Genomic DNA, 26,862 nt, shown 5'->3' with positions numbered 1-26,862 from the left:
CACCCCAGATATATATTACCAGTGATGAATTAAGGAGAAGAAGGATCCCCTCCCTTGACATGTTGTCTATGCTCTGCCTAACAGAGCCCAGGAGGCTGGTGGCCACCTTTTGTTATTTTCTATGAACAGTTTGATCCCCTTCCCTAAGCTGTCTTCAGTGTTTCATCTAGACACCCTCTCATTCTGTTGCTTCACTTCCTTGTATCCACCTTTTTCCTCTATTGTCTTTCTACTGCACTACTCCTCCTGCTTTTGTGTTTCTATGAAGTGTAACATGGAACACCCAATGCAAGAAGTGACAGACAAAGTATATTTTTCCATTGATTCTGGCTCAGGCACTGTATTTAAGAACTGCACATTGTTACTCCATCAGCCTTCTCTTCCCCCTGCTCTGCCTGGGATAGGACCTGGAAAGAGGCCCACATGGAGCTGTATATGACAACCAGACACAGTGCCTACAGAAGAATAATTCTCTGCCAAGCTCAGTCTGCCTCACATTTAAGTTTAATGATGTGGTAGTCATTATACTTTTACATTTATGCCAAAATGAATTGGTCGATTAGTCACATTTTATATAGAGTGGAATTCAAGTAAATCTTCCCCAAAGTCATCAGAATAGTGCTGTGTTGCAACTACCAGTGTGCAATGTTCATGAGTCATGTTATAAATGTTATGAAATAAGCTAAAAATTATGAGATTTAAAAATAGTACATGTAGAGTTTTATTTAGTGTTGTTATATTTTATTTTCCCTACTACTCCTAAACCTTCATTTTCATGTTTTTTAAATTTACCTCTGACGACTAGAAACAGGCTATTTTTATTTTGAAATTACAGACTCTGTTATATTCAAGTAACTGCAGTGTCCAGTCTTTCAAAAAGACTCTGAATATCATGAGGTTTGGCAATTTTGCCACAAGACTTCATTCCTTTGGGTACCCTGACAGGCTGAGAGCAAAGCATAAAACCAGTACTTATTAAATCTCTAGTAGCCCATATTTCTTTTGCTATATTGTCTCTCCGAACTACTATTTTGCTGTCCTTAACTTTGACCATGTTACCATAAGAGTAGAAGACTGGCATGCATTTTTCTGTCCACCCCAAAGCTGATCCAACATGAATAAAGGGAATGAAAACCACTTGTTTTTGTTAACCGGCCAGGCTAGCAGCAGGGGAACATTTTAGAAATGTTCAGAAATATCAGTTGCTTCATTTGATCCTCATTCTAACAGGAATTCTGTATGAAAGTATGAACCTCTAGTGGATATGACTGATTTTGTAGAATGAGTGATTAATGGATGTCCTGATTGCATCAGTGTTGCACAATGTTATTTGCCACCTAATGGTCATCTACTTCATTGAGAATGAGGTGCCCATTTATTTTTTTTCATCTGGTTCTGCACTTTCTCCCACTATGCTTGTACATGCACTGGTGAAATACAAACTCTCAACTACTTTTAGAATTTTTAAGATAGCTCTTGCTGAAAATGCCATGGTGCTGTCCTATAACTAATAACAATGATCCTAATGGTTACAAGGCATTTAACCTCAGATGCCTGGAAAAGGTTAAGAAGATTTAACTTTATAAACCCCAGAAAATCATTCTTCTGTATGTTTTCAAACCAATACAGACTCTGATGATGTTATCCTGGCTCCTAGGACTTGTACCGAGCATTGAAGAGGAAAAAAAAATGAATAAAACAACACTAGTACACAAAATAGAAAGGGAAGGTCCTTTTGTCACTTGTCAAATTGAACATTGAAGTGTGGTCACTGGGTCAAAGTCAGCTCTTGAGAAAAATCAATACCGTTTACTTCCCAGGGTTTTCTCTCCTTTACTAGGCCCTAGTCTCCAATGGCAGCCAAAATCCAAGTCTGTGCTGGTTCTTCACTATGAGGAATACCCAGATACAAAAGAAAATGTTGACATTTCTTCTGTTTAACCTGACAAATCATCATTCAAACTGTGTAGTCAAACAATGAAAATCAGAAAACCACTAGTGAAAGCTTTAGACTGTGCATGATCTCACCTATACAATTAAAAGGAAAAACAGTCTCCTGTCTCTTTTTTTTTTTTCCCTCTAAAGCAAATATCCTACAAATTTTCTGAGAAATTAGCCTGTAGTTGTTCCATTTAGACTTTAGTTTTTGTAAAGGCTTATATTGCTTTTTCATGTGTTGCCAATCAAAACCCGCTGGGAAAATCCTAAAATGGGAAATTCAGGAAAAGATATAAAATCCAAGGTACAATAAAAATTATGCAATGTACAGATTTTGAAGTGTTCTGAGGAATCTATATATGCTGAGATTGTCTTTGTAGTAATTTACATCAAAAGCATGCTGTTGATCACAAGATTTTCAAAATAATTCTAAAGTTACCTGGAGCTAGACTCTGGGAATGGTTCCTATCCTATGCAGAAAGATAAAGGAAATATCTTCTGCATAGGTTACTTGAAAATTGAGGCTATGCACACATAATAAAGATGACTGCAATAGTCTCCACTGTGGAGGAAGCGGAAGCGGAACAGAAAGTGGAAGGGAAGAAAATCAGCAGAATTGACAATCCACCCTATAATACATTAGTCATCAGCTCTGAAACGGTACATGAGAACTGGTAATTTGCAGTGGTTTAAAATATCTGGAGTAAGTGAGGTGGCACGGCATGAGCCAGATTCTCTTTCCTGGCCAATAGTGAGTCTGATTTGCAATTTGGTCTGTGGAAATAGTTGCATAATATACTCACAGCAGAATGTATTTTTGACTCAATCAGGTTCCACATTCTCTCTTTTCCGGTTACACCACTGTAACAATCATACTAGAATTCCTTTATTATTAAAGTTCCCTAGAATTAGTTTAAGAATTTAAAGTAGACCAGAAAAACATAATGCATAACTGATTTGAACTAAAGGGCATGTCACTCTACTCTTTTTTAATTTTCAAAGTCTCGGTTTATACAGCGTGATTAGCAGCTTCTGTGATGTCACAGAACAGCCTGTATTATTCACAGAAGTGAACATGCTTGTGCACTTCTAAGAAAATAGGACATTTCTATATCCTATATGTTCTAGTGTGCACAGAGAAAATGCAATAATGTGTATAATATGCTTATAGAAAAGGATATGTCCTAGGAAATCTAAGAAGACAGTATATTTTAAAAACTTACTAATTGATTAGGTAGGATCTTCATAGAGATTACAAAAATGTAAAACCAAAAAAGGTATCTATGGACTTGTGCTTGGAGTTGCATCTGCTTTTTTCTTTTATTTTATTATTTCTTTGGTGATATATTGAAATACCATAGATCTATTTATTTCTTTGTGTTATTTTCACAACTGCCTTTATTCATAGAGTGCAAAGCAGGAATGTTGGAGGTGTAGTGCTTGTGTTAGCAAAAGCTGTGTTCAAATCTGTTCCCCTGTATTGCTAACTGTGGAGATCAGTTTTGTTTGTAAAACTGAAGAGGTTGAAAGCAAACCCTTCAGTCTCCACAATTTCATTTTTATTAGAAAGAACATTTCTAAACTTGCATGACAAAAAATGAGAAAGAAAAAGAAAAAGAAAAAGAAAAAGAAAGAGAAAAAGGAAAAGAAAAAGAAAAAGAAAAAGAAAAAGAAAAAGAAAAAGAAAAAGAAAAAGAAAAAGAAAAAGAAAAAGAAAAAGAAAAAGAAAAAGAAAAAGAAAAAGAAAAAGAAAAAGAAAAAGAAGAAAAATAAGCCACTTACCTTTTCAAAGTGAGGCCTAAATATCTCTGATGTGAAATGCAACTGATGTGAATTACAAAGAAGACCTCATAATCTTGTGATTATAATTTTTGGGGGAAGTGGGAAAGGCATGACATTAATGCCCAATTTTTGAGTTATTTGATTTGGCAATACTGAACACTGAGATAAGAGGCCAAAACGTTCATTAGGAAAGTATCATAGGGTGAGAATGCATGAAGGAGAAGCACACTTGTCCTTTAGGAAAGACATAAAGAAAGTAGTATGAATTTTGTACAGGAAGATGAAATTTAACAGTAGGAATCATGTTAAATTGATGCAGGTTTTCCACATACACCGGCGAGTTACAGGCAGGGAGTTTTCTTTAGATTTAAAAATACTCTGCTGATTAAAGAATAAATTCTTGGATTTGGAAATCCTTTACTGGTGTTCTAGCAGTATCATTATAAGTAAATGATTCCTAAAATCAACTACAGCAACAACTAAAACTAATATTCATAAAATAGTTTTGTCCAAGAGTAAAACCATAAATCAGAAGGTTAAGGATAGATGTTAAGATTTGGTTAGCTGGCACATGAAAGAAGGAATTTAACTCTTACTGAATATCTGCAATTACTTGTGGCTTTATTCAATGGCTGGTTTGATCATATGAGCATTTCTTGTACTCAGAGATTCTGCTATGAAGTTGTCTCTTCACTGCTAAGATGAATATGTCACTTTCAAATTGTGACAGATCTTACTTATACCTGTGTAAAAGCAGTTAAAATTGGACTTTCTCATAGGAAAAAAAAAAAAAGGAAAAAATGTCATAAAAATTCCTTTTGGACTTGGATAAATTCTCTCCATTTCTTAAAGATGTTTATGCCATGTCATCTTAGCTTACATGACAAGACCCATTTCCTCATTGGCTGCTGTCATTTGAGTAAGAGATTCATTTGATTACCTGAAGAGTCTCTGTTGTAGACATTTGTGGGTAACCATTCACCTTAGCTGTCCTCTATAGTCAGGGAAGATTACAGAAATACAGTCAATGGAGTCTTGGCCACAAGTCTTTTTTATGTTAGATTATAAACCTCAAATAAATAAAAAAACCCACATTTCCAATCTCTATAAAGAGAGCTAAGAATGGCTCTCAGATGTAGATATTTACCTGTTGCCATCTAGAGTCTGATGAGATACATACTATATTTTTATTAATAATACTTGCAACTATCTGTAATAATTGTAAAAATAATTAAAATAGTAATTTTGACATTCTTTCTCATAATGTCTTCTGTTTTCTCAGTATATTCTCTTGTGCAACTAATTCAGCGTTAATTTCCTTTGCTCGAGAGATTTTTTAAATATTCATCCATAGGTTTCATTCACAGCTTCCTATAGTATATTCTTATATGTGTTTGGTAGTACACAATGTTGTCTCAAAATAATACTATGGGAAGACGGAAGTCATGTTTTGTACTTTTGTTCTACAGCGAGACCATACTACAACAGATCGGAAGTGGTGGGAACTGAGACCTCCAATATAAGAACTATTGGTTTGTGATAGTACATGAGAACAACGAAGTTTGTCCAAAAGGGAGGAGCTTGAAAGGAGGAGCTATATGAAGGGAGGTGGAAGAGTAATAATTGTACTCCAGAAAGCAGAGGATTGAGTGAGAAGAGCAGGTCAAAGGTGGTATACGACATTTGTGAAGAGACTTGGAGACAAACCAGAAGAATTGGAAGTGAATGGCACATGTATGAGCAGGCAGAAGTTTATTTGAGTATTGCAAGTGATCTACGAAAAAAGAATCAATTTACTCTCAGAAAAGTATGTATCTTAATTCATATGTAGTTTGAAGTTGCTTTTTTGTGAGGTCACATAAAGTGTTATTGTCAGACAGATGGTTTCATATTTCCATGACACTATTTCAGGAGAACTTGGAGGGCAACATGTTGTTCCTTATTAAAAGAGACATTTCACCATAATGAGAATCATGTTTTTCTTACAAGGCCTCTGTGGGAAATTTTAACAAGCATTAGCTAATGTTCAATAAAACCAGGGATTGTAAAAGGAAATACAAATGACAGATATGTGCCTCGTAGATCAGCAAATGTGGAGTTGCCATTGCTTGTAACAGGTCACGGGCTGTGTGCTAAGCTAAAAGTCAGGCTTTGTGAGGACTTCTCTTGGCCCATCTAGAAATTTGTTTTAACTTGCAAGAGCAATTATCTAATGACTAGATAACCATTACTTACACTGTTTTAGTTTTTCCTTTGCTTTGCACAATGGTGCAGTGTAACACTTTTTGTTATGTATATTTCTAGGTATATTTCTAACTAACAGATACTAATATCAACTTGTCTTTCTGTGCAGAATGAACTGTCTTTGACCCTAGAATAAAATGCAGCTGTGGTTGGTTGAGGAGGAAAGGCATGGGATGATGTCAAAGACATTGAAGCACAGGCACAGATTGATACTGGAGGCCCACGGTTGTAAACATTTCACCAGTGGTCAATTACTGGTCATCAAAAGCATGAATCCAGGGGCCGGGTACAAGTAGCTTTAGAGATAACAAAAATAACAAAGTACAAATATACAATAAATTTAAAATACATCTTATAAAGTTGGATGTAAAATTAATTTACAGACAAATAAAAAAAGAGCAAGGTGTAGACCAAGTCAGCTGACAGATGAAAATGACTCCAAGCAGATCCTAGAGAGAAGAAAACCACGAACACCAGCACCATACTTCTCCAAGCAAAGATGCTGACAATTAAACACATGGCATCTCCCCTGACTGAAGGATCTGGCGTTACAAGACTGAGCGTAACATCAGAGAAATGGGTAGACACTAGAAAGTGTGTGTATGCATCATTTTAACTATATACACTTTGAATTATCTTCGTATCATTGGAGCTGGACTAATAATAATTCTTTGATTAAACTGGTAGTACTTCAGTTAGAATAACGGTAAATAATTGGCTTTGTAAATATACAGTGTATTTCTTCTGGCCTCAACAACATTTTCAGTGCAACAAACTAATGGGAATACAGTCAGTTCTGCAACTTGAGTACAACAAATCGGTGGCAGATATTAATCATAATTGTTGTTAGTAGTTCAGCTTTGTAAAACTGCAAATGCAATTCAGCCCACAGTGTTATTCATTTGGAAAAAATATAAAAATCTAATATTTTAAGCAAATCTCAAACTTTGTTTGATTTTATAACTGTGAATCATTCACTTAGTCATTATTTTAAAGCATTGGATCTGTCCAGGAAAACCTAAATACAGACAGATATTTTCTATTAGTCTTTAGGAGAATATTATTTGTAATTTATATTTGCAATTAAAAGTTCTTAGGACATGTCTATAGTAGTTAAAAAACTTACATTCCAATGACACTCAGCAAGGAGAAAGTTTTACACCAAGTGGACAAGCTAGTTTAACAGCAAGAGATGGACAAGGCTTTTTCATTTTCTGTGCTCTTGTATAGACTTTATCTCTTTGCAAATGTGTGTGATGGAGCATGACACAGAGGTTTATAAACTAACAAATGCCATAGAAAAGGTGAATAGGAAGTCATTATTTGCTATTTCTCACAATACAGAATCTAGGGAACCTCCTTAATTTTCCTGTCTCAATGGTACTAATTTGCAAATAACTTTGAACCAAAAATATAAAATTTTGCATGAGTTATAAAAGCTATTAATTAATTGGAAAAAATCTGTCCAGGACTCTTAAATTCTAAAATACCATTTCAGACTTATGAAAGCACTTGTAGTATGTATTAACAGCAGAAGCTACTGGAGTATATTTTCAAAACAGAGTGACAAAATCATTGTGTATTTGCTCAGTTCTTCTTGGTTTTGGCTTCTGATGCTGTCACACATAGCTACTTTGCTAAATAGTTCTTCCATTTATCCCTCCTTATGTTATATTATAAGACAAGGTTTACTTTGAAAACAACAAGTGTTGCTCTGAGATTCCGCAACACATTGTGTTTTTCACACACAGATTTGAAATAGTTTTGTTAGATATAATTTGTTATGCTGATTATGATACATAATTATCAGTAAGATTTATTATTGCAAAGTACCATGGACCAAAAAATTGGATATTATTATGTTAATTAGTTATTTCTAATAGACTGGGGTCTGAGATCTGCATTATTTTGATTTTAAAGTTTAATATCTTTTCCACTGGTTCCGTAAGAAGAAAAGCTATTAAGCATTAAAGCTGGGTTGCGTGCGTGTTGTCCAGCTCACTGATTATAACAGAGTTTGACAGATGGAGAGAGGTCTGAAAAATGTGAAGTTCTTAGAAATTTGATAAAGTTAAGTAACTCTATTAGTATCTCCAATGAAGAAGATGCTTTGTGAACTCTTTATTTGACACTTGAGAATTTACAAGGCAGCAAGAGGTACTCAGCTTTTCAAATGCTGGAAAAGCTTTGATCAGAGTGCCTGCTTTATTTACAAGAGAACCCAGCCAAGCAGTATGAATTCATAGGAAGTCAGGCTTTCTCAGTTCCACTGTTTTCAAGAAGGACTTTTCCTTGCTTCAGCTGTTGCCTAAACCCAGGTTGTCTCTTTTCTACCATTTCCTGCTCACGGATCTTCCAGGGTATAGATTCAAGTTTTCATGGTTTTTTGGGGGGTGTTTTTTTCTCTCCATTTAATAACTTCAGCATTACAAGCCTAGTAAAAGCTCCCTTTTCAGTCACTGAAGAAGCAAGCAAAGGAATAATTAACAAGATAAAGATTTTCTTCTCCCTTTCTGGAAAACAAAGCAAAACAATATATTTCAGCAGCATACTCCATAGTTTTGTTGGGCAGCATATTGGTTCTTACTACCCCAAATATTTTACAGTCTCACAGGGCATTTTTGGTCATTATTTTGAGCGTTATTTTCTTTATTCTGTTTTTAGTTATATGATTTTACCAGCATAGGACAAGAATAACTCATACCAATCTATATGTCCATGGTCATTCAAGTTGTTCAGGTACCGTCTTCTAACACTATTGGATTATTCTCTGAACAGTATACTAGGTAAAATCTTTTCGTACTTACATGCTATATTTTTGTTTATTTTTGAAAGAAAGTATGTTTCTCCCTAAGTGAGGGCAGTGGAACATCTGATGAAGCCAAATTCTTTTGCTTACACCTTGATCAGCCGGTTTCTCTGATGTGATGGGAAAGTATCAAAATGATCCATGTGACTTCCAGAGCTATAAGTCCCTTGAGGCTAAGCATCTTCCTCCAGCACGGGATGAAAATCTTTCAATTTAATTAGTTATCCTATGGATATTTCTCTATAACCTCTCCTCTGCTAAATCCCTCCTGACATCTACAAACAAAACCTCACTGCCTTGGAATGAACCAAAACCGATTCCCTGTGACTGATCTCACCAATAAGCTTGTTGTTAACAAAGGCCTTTAGATCTGACAGCGGGTCTGTGCCATGGGGCCTGAGGGTAAGTGCAGTTCCCAGGTCAGGGTCCTCTGCAGTGTGCAGATGCTTCAACCAGCACTGTCTGTTTAATTAATTTCAGTCTGCTTCACCTATTTAAGCTTTTCACTTGCCTGCTGTTTTCCCTATCAATAAATATAAGTAACAGATTATAAAAAGAGAAATTCTCCGCAGAGCAGGATGAATCATTTATGCTAACATTATTAATCTCTTTCTGTCATTACAGTTGGAAGTTTATGTGCAACACAGCAAACAAATTATTTGAGTACATTGTATTCCTCATATAAATGAGGTTTTCATATGTAAGCAATACGTATGTTTGTAAATACAAAATATATTAGGGTATATCCCTCTATATACACACAAATCTGTAAATATAAAATATACTAGGATACACCCAACTATATACACACAGCTCTTATCATTAGATAGTTACAAATTTTACTAATTTAAGCATGTTATAAAATTCAGCTTTATCAGAATTTGTTAAATTTTTTTTTGTATTAGAAACATTTCAGTTTCAGGCAGATCTGGAACTCCATTTTTTTAAAATGCTACACAAACAAGTAAGTATATTAATCCATGTTGGTGGAGCTATACTGACCTAACTGTGCCAGCAAAGCATTTGAGCACAAACCCTGGCCTTATACAAACAAAATAGGTTTTTCTAGGACAGTTGAGCTACCTTTTCCAAATCCGTATCAATATTAGGACTTTAGCTCTTCAGCATAAATAGTCCTGTCTATATAACAGTTCTATAAGCAAGGGTATGATTTTATAAGGTGGGGAGAACAGGCATATAGCAACTTGCCACCACCTCTGGAAAAGAAGGTCTTGATCTCATCCACTCCCTGCCCTTGGATGAGCTTCCCCATCATCTGGATAAACAGTCTGGTCTTCTTGGATGTCTCAAAGAAGTGATTTAACTCATTAACCAGAAGAAACTGGTTACTTTTCTTCCTGGCTATTGAAACAGTCCCACACAAGACTGGGAAGAGCACTAGAGCTGACACAAGGGAGGAGGGGAATCTCTAAGACCACAAGTAGAGGCAGAGGGGGAGAGGCCAAGGCAAGGAGGGACAAGACTGTCCTTTCTCAGTGTAGTAAATGATGAGATCAACACAGCTGCACGTGGAAGCACAGCTCAGGAATTTTGTATGATCATAACCCATCAAGTGGGTACAAGAGACATAGCAGAGCATTGAAGGGTGACAGCATCCAAAAGACATTGTGACAGTAATTAGGTGAAGGAATATTGGCTGGTTGTGAATCAGCCCTTTTTATGTTTTACTCTTTGTCTGAATTCAAAAATGCAAACTTATTAATAATAGTCACAATAGCCCATTACTTTTTTTTGAGAGAATAATGCTGTTTCCTTTGTTGTGGAACTTATAACTGCTAAATTCTCATTAACAGCCTTCTAAATGTGATGGAATAGTGTAAAAAAATGACAACAGGAAAAGTGGTTGTGCTACTAAAATACCAAAGCGTGGGAAGGTATAAGAAAGCTACTTTTCATTACTTTGTCACAGTGTTGCAAGATGTGGGAAAGCAATGCAGCTTTCTGTGAATGTCTGTAAATATCAGCTTTCTGCAATAGAAGAATTAATGTTCCTCGAGTATGAAGTGGGACACAGCTTTTGAAAATTACACCTAACGCTAAAGAGAGGAAGAAACTCTGAGTAAATGGACCTGTGACTAAGGGAGTCTGAGTCTTTTTTTCCACTCAAGGCATAAAACTTTCAGGAGAGGAACACTTTTTCTAACTAAGAGTTGAACAAAATAATGTGGTGTTGTTTTTTTTTTTTCCTCTACTAAAGATAGCAAATGAAAATATTCTTTTAGTAAGTATAATGAATTTTGGTCTTCTAAGCAGAGGAAAGCACGTGTAAACAATTGCACACCCTTCTTGTTTCGTTTCTGAATATCAGAACATTAATTCCTCCTTTCAGTTTTCATATGCAATACAGAGAAAACTATTCTTAACCTTAAGGTCCAGAGATAAAAACCCTGTAGTTTCTAATATCTCCACAATGAAAATGTGACACATCTTAGGTATCTCAGTAAACAAAAAAATATGGCTTAAAAATGAGTATTGATGCTTAGCTCTAAACCCGTTTTCCTCAAACAATAGTCAGTTGAAATGATAAAATTTAATTTTCATTTAATAGTTCTTATGTAATAGAATTTTGGCACACAACCATATCTGAATTAACTTTCTTGTTAATATTTACCAACATTATTAGCATACATGGTTCATCCTGTTCTCATCACTTTTCACTGTTGGTAAGCAAGGAAGCTGTTGTCCGGGAGTCTAATACTTTTTTTTGGCTGTCGGCAATGTAAGCACCATTTTACTTTAATTTGTCAGAGCAGGAGAAGAATCCCAATTATCCAAATGATTGAAAGAATATGCAATAAACTACTTTGTTATTTGCATATTCTAAATAAATCTGCTGCCATATTTCTGTGAAATGTTCTTTCAAATTAATAGACCATCATAGCATGACAGGTACATTCATCTACAGTTGATGGATAGCGATGAGATGACAAGCAGCAGTGAAACAGTTAAAAATGTTGGCATTTAAATTAATCTTCAAAGTTGACTCCTCCAATTAAGATGAGTGGAAGATGTCTAGAATTATATTAGTGCTATTGTTTCAATCTTTCTATACCCATAAAGACAAAAGTACATGCATTTACATTATTAAGACTATCTTTTCATCCAAATGTAATTAAAATGAATAACCAAACGTCTTGGAATACTGGACAAGGAAAACTTTAAGAACACTTTTTTCCAGTAATAGATTTCTGTGGTCCAGTAAAATACTTTGCTGTATGATACAATACTTCATCACCTTAAAAGGCTTAAATTTGAATAAATACCCACAACCTTTCAGTTTGAGAAAAGTAAGTAGCTACTGTAAGAGATAAGGAGCCTTGTTTCAGTCCCTCCGTATGAGGTTTCTGCAATGCAGTCTGTATGTGACTCGCTTAAGTCTTCTCAGAATTTCACACAGCTGGTGCGGAATTTGGCAGCTTTCTAGCTGCATGGTATGTCTTTCTGGGAATGTCTGGCACTTCTCACTGCCTCACAAATTGATACGGGGTGCTATATAAGATCCTGACTCTTAAGGACCTGCAGTGCCCTGGCGCTGACTAGCCTGAGAGGTTGCTTTTCACCCAGAGAGCCAGGTAGGTTCCTCAGCTGGTGTCCAGTTTGCATGAAGGAGAGGTCTGCCTGGGCTCCTGGTCTGCTCAGCCTTCTCCTGCAGCATATATTAAGAGGCTGGCAGTTTGTATTTGGTCTGATTTTGTTTTGTTTTGTTTTGTTTTGTTTTGTTTTGTTTTGTTTTGTTTTTTTCTGAGGTGAGTGCTAGACTGGTAGGAAGCCAAAAAGAATGAAATATGGTTTGAATTCTGAATTCTGTATTGATTCATCATGTGAGTCCTTACTGGATGCAGGGGCTGGGACCCAGCATGCACTTCTCTTCGTTCCCACCCTCTGGAGAGGAACTTAGATCTAAATTAACACATACACGGTCAGAGGACTCTAATATTAAATGGGTGTTAATAACAATGTGACAGTACAGAAAAACCACAAGAGCTTTAGTTATCCTGCAGATTCCAGTAGCTCCATAATACTGGACAAGGTACAGTACAAGAGAAAAACAATTCAAGTTCATATAGCAATGCCATGAAGGCCTCATCGACGCACTAAAATATGAAGAATCTGTACTGACCACATACATCAAGGAATATTTGCTTTCATAATAAATGTCTATGGATGCAAAGTAAGCAAAGAACCCTGAAAACAAATTATTCTTGAGGTAACTGCAATATGCTTTCAAAACAAACACCTAACATTAAGCCTACTCAGAAAAAGATTCACCTCGTGCCTTAGAAGTGTCTGAATTTTATCCCAGTTTGGCCACCTGAGTGGGATTTGCTGTATGCTAGACACTGAAACTGTTCAAATCATCAAAGATAGTCATCTTAACCTGGGCATGCTCTCCTCATAGGAGATAAGTGTCCTTTTGGAGGGATAATCCCTCCCTACAGGAAGAAAGGAGCCTGGATGGCTAGCTTACATCGGAAGCTTAGCAGGTAGATAGCTGGATCTGGCTGAACTGAATCCCACCCTAAACTGGTGAGCAGCTCCTCTCCCTCAGCCCTGCATGGTTCAGGAGAAGCTGCAGCTGTGCATTTATTTATTCTTTCTTCAGCGTTGGTGGGATCTTGGCTCCGTACAATCTTCCAGCAGGTTTATTGAACAAAGCTGAGTCAAGGGGGAAGGGAGGGAGGAGGTTGTTATTTCTTCTGGTATTGGACCAAAGTAAATCTGCTTTCTCCTCTTTCCACAGCAACGAACTTGGAGGTATATATCTGCATCATATCACCTTTCCGGATGACTCAGGGCTCAGCCTAAAATCACAAGATATTCCTTATGCAGAACACATTTCTAAAAATAATTTTACACTTCTCTCTTTTCTTACTCCTCAGTTGTCAGTGGTGAAGGATCTTTTTATCTTAATCCTTCTTTGTCTGCACTTTATTTAAGAGGTAGTCTGTAAAGCTTTCGGTGTTTCTCCATGCTGCTGAAACTGGAACAAATTTCTCATGTTGGCTGTACTCATTGTTCCATTTCTTCTGGTGAGAAGAAAATACCTCCTCACAAAAGAAAACTGTTGTTCTGTCATCTAATTCTCTCTGTTTCTCTTATTAAAATAAGAATTTATTTCTACTGTATTTAATTGTGTTCTCTGTATGACTTTTCACAAGGCTCAGAGGATTAAAAATTTTATTGCATTTCTGTTTATTTATTTCTCTATTTTCTGTCTGCTGCTCCATTTAGTTAGTATTCTCAAGTTTAATAAAAAATATTGTATTTATTTCAATTAGTATCAGAGAATTTTTTAGGCATCATATTCAAATATTTCTTTCATGTCCCATCAATGACTTAGATCACAGAAACAATATTTCCCTATCATAATTTCTTCTGTTTGATTTCCTTCCATTGTATTGGGAATATTTTTCGCTGCCAACAACTATTAGTTTTAGCAGAAGGCTTTGCTCTTTCCTGCAGCTGGACACTGTAACAACTTGTTTCCCCACTAACTGATTTTTCCCTTTCATTTTGTGGGTTGGAGGAAAATAGAAGAGTTAACGTTTTATTCTTTCCCTTAAGGGAAATTATTGTCAGAGTGCGATGCCATGATTATTTCATGCCTTTCTTTTACTCTGTTTAGAACTGTTAAGAGAAAGAGCTGTGTCCAGTGGTTAAGCAGCAGGAATTATTATTATTATTATTATTATTATTAATAATAATAATAATAATAATACCTGTTTAGCTTGAGGAAGAGGAGGCTGAGGGAAGACCTCATCACTCTCTACAACTACTTGAAAGGCCATCGTAGAGAGGCTGATGCTGGACTCTTCTCACAGGTAATTAGCGATAGAACAAGAAGGAATGACTTCAAGCTGCAGCAGGGTAGGTTTAGACTGGACATTAGGAAAAAATTCTTCACAGAAAGAGTGGCCAGACACTGGAACAGGCTGCCCAGGGAGGTGGTGGAGTCACCATCCCTGGATGTGTTTAAGAGTCGTTTAGATGTGGTGTTAAGGGATATGGTGTAAGGGAGAACTTTGTAGAGTGGGGTTGATGGCTGGACTCAATGATCCCAAGGGTCTTTTCCAACCTAAATGATTCTATGATTCTATGATTATGGGTGAGGCACTGGGAATTCAATGTCTTTCTGCCAAGGATTTTCTAAGTAGGCATGAGCAGGCTGCAACAGGACTTATATGAATGATGAACTAGTAGAGACACATTTGAAAAGTAGACATAGAACCAAAAATAGATCAATTTGGTTCAAGCAGAGTTACCCATTATAATTATACTTCCATATAACAACATAAAAATTGTCCATGACTCAGTAAAATAAAATAGCATGGAATTATTTGCAAGAATTTTATTTACTCTTTCTATAAAATCTACATGTTCCCTAAGAGACTTTTTTCCCCAAGGTATACATGGAATAAAGAGATAGGCATATTTTTGACAGTGATAGTTGCTATGCATAGAAGTGAACTTTTTCACCTTCTTCCCTTAATTCCTGGAGAATAAAAAAAAAAAGTTACTTCTGTTACCAGTCTGAAGTGGTTGCTGCCAACTAAAGCTAATTTTAGAAGTGCTTCTGTTGAGGACATTATCTCCTTTCAACTAGAAAAAAAGTCAAAGCATTTTAGTATAAAAAGTGTTTTATTATATTTTCCTTCTTCTTCTCCTTGTTCTCCTCATAGAGATTAAGAGTATAAGGTCAGTAGGGATCATTAGATCATATCATCTGACCCCAACATTTACTGGTAAACCCTTGGAGTCCTCTCAGCAGTGGTACTGACTAAAATACGTCTTGACCAATTTAGGCCATGCCTCATTCACAATCACCTCTTTTTGCCTCATTGTAGCACACAGTTGCTGGAGGGACAGTTTCTTTATCTCTCAAAATGTTTAAGTAATTCATTCAATTTTACAACAATTTAAAAAATGTAGACACTATGTCTACCCATCATACCATATACTTATCACAGGGGCAAAGAAAGCTCTACGAAAGGATTCATTGCACCTAATTTCTGTAGTTACAGCTATATTCCTCGTACCAAGATGCATTCAGTGATGATTCCTCTTTGACATGTATTTGTTTGTATTGGAAAGCTTAAAACACTGTTTGACTAGGTCAAATACAAGCAGGAAGAGTTATAACCTCTGTCCTGACTGGCTAACAACTTAAATATATTAGGAAAGGAGAGCAAAAAAGAAATAAAAGAAAAAAGAAATAAAGAAATTTCAGCCTACTTGAAATGGATTAGGGTGGGAAAAAAAAAAAAGCTACAGAAAACATTGTATTAATAGGGATCTGCTATTTTTATCCCATGAAGTACCTAGCAGTTCACAAAGCATGTGATCCATCTTTTTTAGACCATATTTGTTTAGTATGCTTTTTGCAAAATAATAATTTCTTAGGACAAGGTAAAGTACAAACCAGCTAAATTTTGGAAATTTTAGAATAAGAAATTACTAGAAATATTCCTGATTCTTAGTTTTTCAGCAGAAATATGCTTGCGACATTCTTCTATAACACAAATCAATCCTATTTTTTAAAAGACTTTGGCACATACATTCCAGTACAAGATGGCATCAAAAGTTACATAGTTTGTCCCTTTGACACCATCTGTTGTGCTTCAGTGTAATTATAAAAAAGGACAAAATTATTAAAAGAAAATGAATCAAAATTACAAGATATTTCACAAATTTATTTTCAGCGTATTTGGCAGAGAAGTGATAAAAAATACTCTAATTTCCAGGAGGTCATGCAAGATCCCATACTAATATCTGTTAAAGAAACTAAGTAACCTTTATAAGAGAGCAAAGGGCTTTGAATGGATAAAAACATTGGTGAAAGGACAGAAAAAGATTGATTGCAGGTTAGTCATTTTCCACAATGAAGGAGGGTCACCCATGCAGTACGTCAGAAAGCTCTACTGGGACCAATGCTGTTCAACATATTCATAAATGATCTGCAAGAATGAAATTAAAATATTTGTTAATAGTTTTAGTTTATACAAGCAGTGTAAAGAAGAGGGCTGCCTATAAGAACTGCAGGCAAATTGGGTATCCAGGCTTGATGAGTTGGAATTCACTGTAACTGAAACTCAGGAAAAATGGTCTTAACCTGATGACCTGGAACACGGTCTGGAACCTGCAGTAAACAATTTTAGGAAAACATCAGGTTAGTCCTATATGGACACCAATAAAGCAAGTTGCAAGCTACTGAGACAGGAATAAAGAACTAAACAGGAAAGGTTATTATACCTCCATACATCCATAGTGTCCCCATTGGAGGACTGAGTAAATAAACAAGGACCCCTAGCTGGAAAGTGGGAGATGTGTCATGTGTCTGAGAAACGTAGATGACATTGAGTGGTTTAATAAATCATAGAATCATAGAATCATTTAGGTTGGAAAAGACCCTTGGGATCATTGAGTCCAACCATCAACCCCACTCTACAAAGTTCTCCCTTACACCATATCCCTTAACACCACATCTAAACAACTCTTAAACACATCCAGGGATGGTGACTCCACCACCTCCCTGGGCAGCCTATTCCAGTGTCCGGACACTCTTTCTGTGAAGAATTTTTTCCTAATGTCCAGTCTAAACCTACCCTGCTGCAGCTTGAAGCCATTCCCTCTTGTTCTATCGCTAATTACCTGTGAGAAGAGACCAGCATCAGCCTCTCTACGATGGCCTTTCAAGTAGTTGTAGAGAGTGATGAGGTCTCCCCTCAGCCTCCTCTTCCTCAAACTAAACAGTCCCAGCTCCTTCAATCGCTCCTCATAAGATTTATTCTCCAGGCCCTTCACCAGCTTCGTTGCCCTCCTCTGCACTCGCTCCAGCACCTCGATATCTCTCTCATACTGAGGTGCCCAGAACTGGACACAATACTCAAGGTGTGGCCTCAGCAGTGCTGAGTACAGGGGGACAATCACTTCCCTCCTTCTGCTGGTCACACTATTTCTAATACGAGCCAGGATGCCATTGGCCCTCTTGGCCACCTGGGCACACTGCTGGCTCATGTTCAGCTGCTTGTCAATTAGAACCCCCAGGTCCTTTTCCGCCAGGCAGCTCTACAGCCACACTTCCCCAAGCCTGTAGCGATGCATGGGGTTGTTGTGGCCCAAGTGCAGGACCCGGCACTTGGCCTTGTTGAAGCACATTCCATTAGCATTGGCCCATTGGTTCAATCTATCCAAGTCTCTCTGTAGAACCTCCCTATCCTCATGTAGACCAACACTCCCGCTTAGCTTCGTGTCATCTGCAAACTTGCTGATGATACACTCTATGTCCTTATCAAGGTCATCAATAAAGATGTTAAACAGAAATGGTACCAACACTGAGCCCCGAGGAACACCACTTGTGACTGGCCGCCAGCTGGATTTAATTCCACTGACCACCACTCTTTGGGACCGCCCATCCAGCCAGTGCTTGATCCAGCAGATTGTATGCTAATCCAGGCCATGAGCCGCCAGTTTTTCCATGAGAATTCTATGGGGAACAGTGTCAAATGCTTTTCGAAAGTCTGGGTAGACAATGTCCACAGCCTTTACCTCATCCACTAATTGGGTCATCTTGTCATAGAAGGAAACCAGGTTCATCAGGCAGGACCTGCCTTTCATAAACCCATGCTGACTAGGCCTGATCCCCTGCTTGTCCGTTATATGACTTGTAAGGGCACTCAAGATGATCTGCTCCATGACCTTCCCTGCTACCGAGGTCAGACTGACAGGCCTATAGTTTCCCAGATCCTCCTTTCTGCCTTTTTTGTAGATGGGTGCTACATTTGATACCCTCCAGTCCATTGGGACCTCCCCAGTTAGCCATGACATCAGGTAAATAATGGAAAGTGGCTTGGCGAGTACGTCTGCCAACTCTTTCAGCACTCTTGGATGTAACCCATCTGGTCCCATAGACTTGCGCACATCCGAGCAGTGCAGCAGGTCACTGATCACTTCCTCTTTAATTGTGATGACCTTGTTCAGCTTCCCCTCCCTGTCTCCTAGCTCACGAGACTGGGTGCCCAGGGAACAGCTAGTTCCACTGCTACAGACTGAGGCAAAGTAGGCATTGAGCATCTCAGCCTTTTCCTCATCCTTTGTGACTATGTTTCCCTCTGCATCCAGTAAGGGAGGGAGATTTTCCCTGATCCTTCTTTTGTTGTTAATGAATTTATAGAAACATTTTTTGTTATCCTTAACAGCTGTAGCTAGCTTGAGCTCTAGCTGCGCTTTGGCTCTCCTAATTTTCTCCCTGCATAGCTTCGCTGTATCCTTACAGTCTTCATGAGAGACCTGCCCCCTCTTCCAGAGGTCATAGACTCTCCTTTTGTTCTTGTGGTCCAGCCAAAGGTCCCTATTTAGCCAGGCCGGTCTCCTTCCTCACCTACTTGTTTTTCGGCACACAGGGACAGCCTCCTCCTGTGCCTTTAAGACTTCTCTCTTGAAGTATGTCCAGCCTTCCTGGGCTCCTATATTCTTCATGGCAGCCTCCCAAGGGATTTTGTCCAGCAGTCTTCTGAACAGGTCAAAATTTGCCCTCCGGAAGTCTAAGGTGGCAGTTTTACTAACCCCTCTCCTTGTTTCCCCAAGAATCAGAAATTCGATCATCTCATGATCACTGTGCCCTAGGTGGCCACCAACCTTTACTTCCCCCACAAGTTCTTCCCTGTTCACAAGAAACAGGTCCAGGAGGGCACCTTCCCTCGTCGGCTCACTTACCAGCTGTGTGAGGAAGTTATCCTCCACACATTCCAGGAACCTCCTGGATTGTTCCCTCTCTGCTGTGTTGTATTCCCAGCAGATATCCGACAGGTTAAAGTCCCCCACAAGAACAATGGCAAGTGACCGCGAGATTTCCCCCAGCTGCTTATAGAAAGCTTCATCCGCCTCACTGCTTTGGTTGGGAGGTCTATAGCAGAGTCCCACAGCGATATCAGCTTTATCGGCCCTTAACCTAATTCAAACACTCTCCTCCCCACCATCAGTGTACTTGATTTCCGAGCTCTCATAGCATTCTCTAAGATACAGGGCCACTCCTACGCCTCTCCTTTCCTGTCTGTCCCTCCTGAAGAGATTGTAGCCATCGATTGTGGTACTCCAGTCGTGTGATGCATCCCACCACGTTCCTGTGATAGCCACTAAAGATCAGCTCTCCTCTTTCCCTTCCATTTTGATAGCAAAAAGAGGAATCTAGTTACATTGTATCTCATTGCAACTGAGGTGGTTTTTAATATCTGTATGGAAACAACTGTGTTGTAATCTACAGACCATAGCTCAATAAATCCCATAATATAAATAAATTACAATAGTTAAAATAGTGTACAACAAAAATAAAAATGATAGGAAAATCAAACATATAGTAGAATGCTCTGCAGAAACATTTGATGTAGAATGTAAATGACTACTGGAGCTGTTAACATTCAAATTGGAAATGCATGCAAAGCCAATGTCTATATATAAAATGTGAATCAACAATGAACTTTAATTATAATTATGCATATATATTGAAATCCCCTGCACTTGATAAACTATTTGAGTGTGTTTGTTATAACTTCAAGCCATTTAAATAGTGAAGATGGTGAAGATGACATATGAAAAAATAACATGGTGCAATGTTTGGTGCTGAGATCCTGTGCTACTTCTGCATGCATAATATGGTCGTAAAAAGGTCCATATTAGACAATGAGGGTGGGTGGGTCAGTCTATGGAAATGCAGAAGCACAATGGGACATAAATACAGATTCAGAACAAAAATGGTTGGAGGACAAGTGCAGCTAATTAATGTAGTATTCTTCTCCTGTGTGAGTCTCTGTTATGTGTCATGATTATTTTGCTGAAATCTTGTAGTCAGGAGACCTCCCACAGCTAATTTGACACCTCTGCATTCTGAGATTGCTACCCAAAGACTGTTTGGCGTGGCATAATGAATAAGTGTTTGCTTTCCATTCCAAGTATTATGAAAGGAAACCATTGCTCCATCCTGTCTCTACTAGAAGCTAATACCTGTTACTGTCTAATGGATCATTTTCACAGTTACTTATTCGTGGCAACTCTAGATATTCTAGATGTAATTAAACAGTTTAAGAATGTCTTTGTTCAGGAGGAAAAATATGCACAAATAAAAATATCATATGATTATGAATATAGAGAGAGGTTAAAGGCATACGTGATATGGGGAAATAAGATAACCATCTCTCACTGACATGCAATGACAACTGGGTGCTTAACTCTGGTTTATGTCACCTGACCAAGCCTATACTAAGGCTAGTCATGAGGAAAAGCTTTCTAATGATACAGACAGCGAAGCACTGCAAAAGACTGCAGGACAGCTGGAGCAGACTGCTGACCTTTATTGTTGGCAATTGCACAAACATCTGTCTCCATGACCTAAGATGATCCTGTATTGAGGCAGAAGAATAAATTAAATAAACTTCCACTGTCCCTTACAACCCTATAAATCTGTAATTTTATTGGTTGAATTATTTTTGTGTAACTCAAGCTTTTAAGGTTCATAGGCTGAAGAAGAAACTTATATTGAAGGAAGTAAAGATAACCCATTGCAGAGCTGATAAACAAGAATGATTTTACAACAAGAAATATAGAAGAAAAGAATACTGAGAGTGGAATTTGTTTGATGTTGATAAAATAGGAAAGTGCTACCCTAGCTAGGTGCTACACCAGCTCATACCAGCAACAAATATGAGATGATACCTCTCCAGATAGTCAGTTCTCCCAAATTAATTAAATAATTAATTAAATCTGAATGAGACCCCAGAAAGTCTGTTAACTGAAGGTGAAGAGATTGAGAAAAATACTGATAACACAACTATACTATAGGAATCAACTTCTATATATATGTTTTCTTTTGTCTTTGTTGAGAATCAGGACTCCAGGGTACAAAAATGACATCATTGCCTTGAATTTAATGATGTTTTCATTTTAGGTTTCAACCTAGAAAATGTCACCTGACAAATACTTCCTGGTATATTTTCTTTGGTGAAAGCTATGAAAATCAGAGACCTTTATCTCACATCTTTCTTCACTAGAGGAGATGGATGGTTACCAAAACATCTTCCCAGCTGCCTTCCATTTCTGAAATAAATAAGAACAGCCACATATACATGAGTGTTAAATCAATTATGTTTATCTGACATTAACATTTGAATGCATCTGGACAACAGGAATGATAATAATGCCTGAACGATTCATAATCAATGTCCTCTCCCCCTTTAAATGTATGAAGAATGTATTGAACACTTAGCAGAGAGAGATTCAACAAAGCAGGTATGTCAAGAAGGCTGAATAATATAATAAAAATAAAATATCAATGGAAAAAGTAAATCTGCGTGATTCATGGTGTGAAAATCTTACTATAAAATACTTTATGACAGTGTTTCAATTGCTTTTTCCCAAAGGAATACGTGAAAATAACTTAGAGAGAACTGGTGAGCGGAATGTCTTCAGACTGCCTGAAGTCCTGCTAGCGTCCTTGTCTAAGACGATAGTTTTTTTCTGGTGCAAAACTGGAATTGGTATAAAGCAGTTCGTTAAAATGACGGTTTCGAATTTTAAAGGGTTATCTGCCCAACCTATGATACCAGTGAGATATCAATCTCTTATCAAAAGCTACATTATTAAGTTGATATTAGAATAAGATGTATAAAATATTCAACAGAAAATATTTTATACATGTATAGATATGTGTGTATTTACGTATGTATTTATAGATTCCACACAAAATGACTTAATCATTAAATAACAAAAATAATTTTAAAATACCTAAGATAACTACGTACTGCTGAATGACTTAATGACGTAGTTGCTTCATATGATTTTACTCAAAATATGTGCCAAATTAAAAGCATTTCTCAGATTTACAGGAAAACATATGAAGTAATATTTTTTAAAAAGGCATTAATAGGCTGAGAGAAAATTCGAGACAAACATAGTTGTAAGAATTTGAAATTTTGTTAGAATTGAAATACAACATTCAGACACTTTTTGGAACTTTGCTTTCAGTACTTCGGAAAATATCCAGCAATAGTAAAGGCTTGTATTATTTCTATTCCTTTAGTATTGAAACTGTATTTAGATTTCATATTAACTTGTATTGACAATATAAAGAATAAAGGATAGATATTGAAGTAAAGGTAGGAGATAATGAAATTACTTTGTAGAGTTTCATAGTTTCAGCATTTCCTGTTACTTAGAGTGAAGCTACATTTGAAATGATGAAATGTCTGTTCTTGGCAGAATTCTAGAGTTAACTTCTACTCTTAGCGGCCATTACAGTTAGGAATGTTTTATGCCTTTTATCTCCCAGAGTTTCTTGATTGATCACAGGCTGGATTTGCTTTGTTAGACATTTACAATTTCAAAAAAAAAACCAAACACCTTTGTGAAAAGTGCACCTATTGCAGCCTCCAGACCCCTGGGACACAGTCTGTTATGTCTGCAATAATTATATGTAATTTTATAAAAAGTATCTAATCTCTTGACTCCTTGTTTTCTTATTTTATACAACAGAAATAACCTAAGTAAAGTCACATAAAGCACTTATAACAACTGGAGTAGAGTATTTCAGAGGTAATGCAGGATTTCAGTGATTAATTGTCTGTAACTGGCCTAATCAGAAGGTCTTGATGAAAGGTATTGGTTTTTCCGCTTATTCTGAATAGGGTTATTTAATAGTGTAGCTAATGCATTTATGGGGAAATGCTCCAGCAACAGAAGCCATTCTTGTATTATGATGTCCCGCAACAGCAGAACTATAGTCCTGAGCTCTGGAAGTCTATCAGCCTGCAGTCATCTCCAGAAGAGTCAAACCCAATATAAATCACCTCTGAAACTTTTAAGGAAGCCAAGGACGAGACGCTCTGATGACTCTCTTACAGCTTGGAACTGAAAAATTCTTGGCTCAAAATGCTGACTTTTAGCCAAGGTACTGTACAGTAGGTTTACTTTTTGGCACATTATAATCACCTCAGAAAAAGTACAAGGTGATCACAGAGAAAAGGTTAAGGTAAAACAAGGGCAGAAAAAATAAACAGTTATGACTGAGAATAAAATCTGTAGAGTTTTAGCTGTAGTGAACATTTTATTCTTAGATGAAGGGGCTTAACTGTGTGCTAGAAAAACCTTTCTTCTATCAACATTACAGACCATACTATGTGAGACACCACAGTTTTATGCTTTGCAGCTGTCTGAGTAAATTAAGTATGAATAGACATAGTCCCCAGGATTTGGGTTAGACTGATGTTGGTTTTCAGTGCTATACTTCAGTAAGTTTTGGTTCTTTGATACCACAACATCAGTGGACATCAGAAATGTTAATGTGTTTAGTCTAACACCAACTACATAAGAGATACCTGATCCCTGCAAAGGCAGAAGAGCTCAAGCACCAAAATCTGGACTGGAACTGAGACAGAAAGTTACTGTTTCTTTAAAGCAAATGGAAACGATCCTACAGTGAGGATGAAATGGTACTATTAGAAACATTTTTAAATTGATGATAATTGTATTATTCGCAGAAATAAAGACAAAAATGTGCAAGTTTGCAAAATTGTGGACGAGATGACCTCAATGTCTTAAAATACGATCCAAACATCATTTTAATTAACAAAGACTCCCCTACTTGACATTACTACAGTAATGTAATCCTAGAAAGTAGAAAGTATTATTTGATGTTCAGATAAAAGAAATCATCTGTTTGGGGTTTGTTTTTTTTTTTTTTTAAGCAAAGCATGATTAGACTGAAAAAAAAACCCCACTGGTATTATCTTATTGGTTTTTAAAAGACATATCTGAGGTATCTTGTATTAAAAATTCACCACAATACAAATAAAACTGTCAGCTGTATTGCTCTCATATTTTTATTTTGGGAATACACATAAAGTATGTATGTGCTTCATGAATATTGTTTTTGTTTTTATTTTATGTAAATGGGAAATCCATGCTCTAAATTCTAGTTACATGGTTGGTTTTTTTGACATATTTCAAAGGATTGGTCTATGAACATGATTTCAAAAATAAGTACGGTCTTATGAGTCTCATCTGTTAAATCTTAAGTCTGCCATCATGTCTTACATGCAAGAAATAGACTTATTTAAGGCCTTTGACACAGTCCCCCACAACATCCTTCCCTCTAAATTGGAGTGAGATGGATTTGATGGGTAGACTGTTGGATGAGGAATTGGTTGGATGGTCGCATCCAGATGGTAGTGGTCAACGGGTCAATGTTCAGATGGAGATCGGTATCAACTGGTGTACCTCAGTGGTCCGTATTGGGACCAGTACTGTTCAATATCTTCATCAATGACACAGTGGGATCAAGTGCACCCTCATCAAGTTTGCAGATGACACCAGGCTAAGTCGTGTGGTTGACACAGCTGAGGGAGCTGATGCCTTCATGAAGGACCTAGACTATCTCACGAAATGGGGCTGTGTGAACCTCATGAGTGCACAGGGTCCTGCACGTGTGTCAAGGAAACCCCTGGTATCAATACAGGCTGGGGGATGAAGGAATTGAGAGCAGCCCTGACGAGAAGGACTTGGGGGTACTGGTGGATGAAAAGCTGAACATGAGACAACAGTGTGCACTCACAGCTCAGAAAGCCAACCATATCCGGGACTGCATCAACAGACGCATGGCCAGCAGGTCGAGGGAGGTGATTCTGCCCCTCTACTCTGCTCTCATGTGACCCTACCTGGAGTACTGCGTCCAGCTCTGGAGCCCTCAGGAAAGGAGGGACATGGACCTGTTGGAGGAGGTCCAGAGGAGGGTCACAAAAATGATCAGAGGGCTGGAGCTCCTCTTTTAGGAGGACAGGCTGAGAGAGTTGGGGTTGTTCAGCCTGGAGAAGAGAAGGCTCTGGGGAGACCTTATTGCAGCCTTTCAGTACTTAAAAGGGACCTACAGGAAAGATGGGGACAAACATTTTATCAGGGTCTGTTGCAATAGGACAAGGGGTAATGGTTTTAAACTAAAAGAGGGTAGATTGAGACTAGATATAAGGAATAAAGTTTTTACAATGAGGGTGGTGAAACACTGGCACAGGTTGCCCAGAGAGGTGGTAGATGCCCCATCCCTGGAATTTTTCTAGGTCAAGCTGGACGGGGCTCTGAGAAACCCCCAGTGGAGGCTGGACCAGATGATGTTTAAAGGTCCCATCCAACCCAAACTATTATATGATTCTATGACTATTCTAAGACTAACCCCCAAAATATAAAAAAGTATATAAGACAAGAGACAGAGATGTGATAATTATTTCTTTTTTGTTATTATTCAGTGGGTTCCCATTTGACATTCACAAGTAGCATTAGTAGAGAATAGCATAGTGCTAATGCTGTCAAAGTGGCAATATAATCTTATCTAAAACTGGCTTTATTTACAACAGTAATTGATTAAAAACTTGGCCTTATTGCATACAGCATGCTTGTTAAAGGCACCCCATAGGTGCTCTCCCGTCTGTTTTTGTAGTGGGCCTGATGTGTACACAAATGTACACATCAGGCACACTGGTGAGACATCTGCTGAGACCCCCACCTGGACTACTGCATCCAGCTCTGGAGTCCTCAACACAAGAAGCACATGGACCTGTTGGAACTGGTCTAGTGGAGGGCCATGAAGATGATCAGAGGGCTGGAGCACCTATGCTATGAGGACAGGCTGAGAGAGTTGGCTTTGTTCAGCCTGGAGAAGAGAAGGCTCCGAGGAGACCTTACAGTGGCCTTCCAGTACCTAAAGGGGGGCTACAGGAAGGATGGGGAGGGACTCTTTATCAGGGAGTGTAATAAGACACACGGTAACGGCCTCAAACTGAAAAAGTATAAATTTAGATTGGATATTAGAAAGAAATTCTTTACTGTAAGGGTGGGGAGGCACTGGAACAGGTTGCCCAGGGAAGCTGCAGATGCCCCATCCCTGGAAGTGTTCAAGGCCAGGCTGGATGGGGCTTTGAGCAGCCTGGTCTAATGGGAGGTGTCCCTGCCCATGGCAGGGGGGTTGGAATGAGATTATCTTTATGGTGCCTTCCAACCTGAACCATTCTGTGATTCTGTGATTCTATGAAATG

This window comes from Larus michahellis, chromosome 1 (genome assembly GCF_964199755.1).
Source record: "Larus michahellis chromosome 1, bLarMic1.1, whole genome shotgun sequence".
Classification (NCBI taxonomy): domain Eukaryota; kingdom Metazoa; phylum Chordata; class Aves; order Charadriiformes; family Laridae; genus Larus; species Larus michahellis.
This window is presented reverse-complemented; position numbering follows the sequence as displayed.